Below are 4864 nucleotides of genomic sequence, written 5' to 3'. Positions count from 1 at the left end.
TTATCTTTCCCAGACTTGAATATCAGGTTTATGGAGAGCTTATAAACTGTTTTGGAAAGCATTTTTATCTCCCTTCATTTTTGAAAGAATTTGTATACTACTAGTATTTTTTCTTTAAATGTTTTATAGAATTTAATTTGAGTAGAGGCTTTCTGTGAGGTTTTTTAATGTCACTTAATCACTTAATCACTTAACTTCCTGTTAGTCGTCGATTTGCTCGAGTGGGCGCCAGTAACATCTCCATTTGTCCCTGTCACGTGCTAGTGTAGCCCAATGGCATCCGTTCGCTCTGGGAACATGAAGAGCCTCAAACCGATCGTTCATGATCTTGATGAAGAAGTCTGACCATCTGGTAGGTGGGCGGCCATGCAGTCTTTTGACATCCCGTGGGATCCAGTCGGTAACAGCTCTAGTCCAGCGGTCATCTTTAAATCTCATTATGTGACCAGCCCATCTGATTTGTGACACCTTGGCAAATGAGACAGCATCCCTGATTCTTGATCGTCGATGGATGTCGGAACTCCGGATTCTTTTCTCTCATTTGAGTGAGACGTGATATTCCAAGCATAGCTCTTTCAATTCTTCTTTGGGAGACCTGAATAGCATTCTCATCCTGTTTGCGTAGGGCCCAGGTCTCTGAGGCATATGTTAATGCAGGAAGAACAGTGGAATCAAAGAGATGTGCCTGGATCTGGAGGTTCTTCGTCCTCTTAGCTATTTCTTCGACGTTCTTGAAGGCGTTCCAAACCACTCTCTTCCTCCTGCACAGCTAGGGTGCCAGGTCATTTGTCATGTTGACTTCTCGACCTAGGTACACATAGCTGTTGCATTCAGCGATGGTCGTTCCATTGAGAGTGAATGGGGCATCAGGAACGAGACTGTTTCTCATAAACCTTGTCTTCGTAAGATTCAGCTGTAGTCCTACCTTTCCACACTCACGGTCAAAGTCGGCCAGCATTTGTGCCGCTTGCCTGATGTTTGGTGTTATTAAAACAATGTCATCAGCAAAGCGGAGGTGGTGTAGTTGCCAACCATCTATCTTCACTCCCATTTCAGTTGTCGCATGATGTTCTCGAGGGTGGCACTGAAGAGTTTCGGTGAAATGGTATCACCCTACTGAACCCCTCTCTTGACATCAATGATCACCTCTCTGTAGAATGGTGAGATCCTGGTAGTGAATCCACAATACAGCTCACGGAGGATCCTGATATATTGAGTTTGAACACCCTGTTTGGCTAGGGCTTTGATGACCACTTCAGTCTCAACAGAATCAAAGGCTTTCTTTAAATCAATGAACATTAGATAGAGTGGCATCTTGAACTCTCGAGAAACCTCAATGAGCTTGGTTATCATGTGGATATGGCCAATTGTGCTTAATCCTTTTCAGAAACTGGCTTGCTCGCATGGTTGTCCTTCATCTAGTGTTCAGCCAATCCTATTCAGGATAACTCAAGTGAACAGCTTATAGACGACAGACAACAGGCAGATCGGGCTATAGTTGCCAATGTCATGGATATCTCCCTTTTTGTACAGTAGTACAGTCCTGCTGGTTTTCCCCTGGGACGGAAACTTACATTCAGACAGGTAGCGTGTGAAGAGCCAAGCCAGTGTATTGATGAGTACTGATGGCAGGTTCTTCAGGTGTTCAGGTCTGACCTTGTCTGGGCCAAGTGCTGTTCATTTCTTTATTGACTAATATCAATACTTCTACAAATATATGACCTAAGCCAACATTCTTCAGCTTTTTACACAGGTGGACCAGCATTTGTTCTGCCTACCTGTCCACAGACTAGAAATTATACACAAAGTGATAGGCCAATGGGTTTTAACTTTCCTACACCTAGGAACTAACACCAGTTTCTAGATCATTGGTCAAGGACCACTAATTTTAAACACAAAAAAAGAGAGAATACACACACACACACAATTAAATACAACTCACCTGTAAGAAAAGATTAAATCCTGCAGTGCACTGCAGCCTGGGTGAAATTGGAGGATATCAGACCAAGGAAAGTGAGTCAAAAGAAGAGTGCAACTAAACGACCACTTTCCTATGTGGAGTATAAAGAAACGTAATAAGAGGGCTGGAGCGATAGCACAGCGGGTAGGGCGTTCGCCTTACACGCGGCCAACATGGCCGACCCGAGTTCGATTCCTCCGCCCCTCTCAGAGAGCCCGGCAAGCTACCGAGAGTATTCGATATGCCAGACACAGTAACAACAAAGTCTCCAATGGAGACGTTACTGGGCCCGCTCGAGCAAATCGACGATCAACGGGAGGGCCTTTACCTTTACCTTTAATAAGAGAATAAAAACAAGCCAGTGATAATAATAAAACAGGGAGGACCCTAAAATTGACCATGAATAGAATTTTCTAAGTAGAAAATGACATGGGAGGGGATTTAGAGAAAATAGTAGAGGATACTGACATTGGTTGTGGAGGTGATGTACAATGTTGTATGCCAGGAACATGACTATTAACAATATTATAAAAGGTGAAAGGTTCCTACATTCTAAAGAGAAACCAGCAGTAGGGCGTTTGCCTTGCACGCAGCCAACATGGCCGACCCGAGTTCAATTCCTCCGCCCCTCTCGGAGAACCCGGCAAGCTACCTAGAGTATTCGATATGCCAGACACAGTAACAAAAAGAAACCAGAGGGTATTATTAACAGTATTGTAAGTCACAGTGACTAAGCCAGAAGGAGGATGAGGGGATCCAGAGAGAGAAACAGAAAGGGAATCAGAGGAGAATGGAGAGGAGATTGGAATAAACTGCAATTGACCAGCCTGGCCCTTGTTCCTTCCTTCACTACTCATCGCCGTGGGCCTCCCCCCGGGGCTGGGGGAAGAGGAGACCACCTAATGCAAGCAGCAGGAGAGATAGAGCACCGAGGCCCTTTAGTACCAAAGACTCTTGGATTCTTACGCATGTTAAGTGTTAAATTTTACACTAGTCTGGGACAAGATCAGGATGGGATCTTTAAGATGAGCATTTCTCCAGATAGGACCCTTTTTGCTGCCATCCACTTCTCAGGAAAGATGATCCCATCTCTGAAGCGGCAAGGAGAATAGAATCAAAATGAGCAGGGCTAGAGTGATAGCACAGCAGGTACGGCATTTGCCTTGCATGCTGCCGACCGGTTTGATTCCTCCGTCCCTCTTGGAGAGCCAGGCAAGCTACCAAGAATATCCCACCCGCATGGAAGAGCCTGGCAAGCTCCCCATGGCGTATTCAATATGCCAAAAACAGTAACAAAAAGTCTCAAAATGGAGACGTTACTGGTACCCGCTTGAGCAAATCGATGATCAACGGGAGGACAGTGCTACAGCGCTACAATTATACATTTTGCTGCTGATTTTCTATTGTTTATTTTTTCTCTCTGATTTCTGCTATTATATCTTCTTTTCTCCTTACTTGTTCTTATTCTAGTGTCTTATGGTAGGAGCTTACATTTTCCTATGTATCTGAAAGGTATAAATTTCTCTTTAAACTCTGCTTTGTCCAAAGTAGCCTGCAAGTTTGTCCAAAGTTTACTTTGGACAAACTTGCAGGCTATCGAATGTAGCCTGCCCACAGGGCAGAGTCTGGCAAACTCCCCGTGGCGTACCAAATATGCCAAATACCAGTAACAACGATGGGTCTCTTTCTCCTAAATAACCTTGAATATAATCTCAGGGCTAGGATGAACGAGACGTTACTGGGGCCTGCTCGAGGCAATCGACGAATAACAGGATGATGAAATGATGAAAAAAAAAAAACTCTGCTTTAGGTGCATCCTCAAATTTTATTGTGCTGTTTCTATTATAAAAAGATACTGTCTGATTTTCTTTTAAAATTCTTTGACTCATAATTATTTAGCAGGCTTGTTTTGGTCCTAAATAATTTGGATTTTTCTGCAGAAATTTTTCATTATTTATACTTATCTGGCAGGGGAGATACCACAAAGGTGGTTCTTCCCAGAGCGAGGCTTATCTGTTGCAGTACTGATATGCTGCAATTTCCCCAAATGTGGGAAATTTGACTGCAGAATTTGTGGTAGTGGGGAACTGTATTTGCGCTCTCCCCTGGAAAAAAATTTTTCATTACTTATTTTAATTCAGTTTCAGAATGTCAACGCAACATTTTTAGGTTGAAATAATAGTCAACACGAATTTGAGCATTTAAAGAGAACCCCACGTCTTTACTCCCTGTCTTCGTCATCATCATTGCTCTTAGCATAAGTTGTTCTTTCTGTTTCCCCTATATCTGAATCTTTTTGTTGGTTCAATATTTCTAATTACACCGTTTTATCCATGTAACAATCATTTTTCATTACTAAGTCATGATTATAGCTTTATTTTGTTTTTTCTTTGATTTAGCGATTGCTGATAGGAACTTAGAAAATTTAGTAAGTGAAAAACAAGATATCCAGATTCTCATGGAGTCTTATAAGCCCTTTCTCAGAATTGCAGATACCTATTAAGTCTTTTTATTTTCTACATGCTCAAAAATACTAAGAGTCTTATTGCTTACATTCCGCCTGGAGTTCTCCTCAGTACATTCTTTTATAGTATGGTTCTGCTCTGTCCAGTGCACAACTAACAACTTAGAACTTTGGTACCCTTTTTTTTCCATATTTTTTGTGGCCTCAGTTATTTGTCTTCTTTTTCCTTGTTTCATCCTCTTGTTTTGATGCACCACAGCCATGAAGCTGACTGAGAAACAGAGCGTGGGAGGTGAAATTTTAAAGTCCTTGCATATTTTAAAATGTTGGTTGATAGCTTGGCTGCCTACAGAATTCTAATTTAGAATCATTATCCCTCTGAATTTTGAAAAAAAGTCTTCTTCGCTTTCTAGCATTGCTAGAAATATTGCTAAAGGGAA

At 42.1% G+C, this 4864-nt stretch overlaps 1 pseudogene; it reads left to right on the top strand.

The window, feature by feature from the left end:
• Nucleotides 1-3916: 3916 nt before the first annotated feature.
• On the top strand, nucleotides 3917-4068 carry LOC130026251 (uncharacterized; annotated as a pseudogene).
• The last annotated feature ends 796 nt before the right edge of the window (nucleotides 4069-4864 follow it).

The sequence above is a fragment of the Sorex fumeus genome, unplaced genomic scaffold (assembly GCF_029834395.1).
Source record: "Sorex fumeus unplaced genomic scaffold, SorFum_2.1 ptg000033l, whole genome shotgun sequence".
In the NCBI taxonomy this organism is placed as follows: domain Eukaryota; kingdom Metazoa; phylum Chordata; class Mammalia; order Eulipotyphla; family Soricidae; genus Sorex; species Sorex fumeus.
This window is presented reverse-complemented; position numbering and strand designations above follow the sequence as displayed.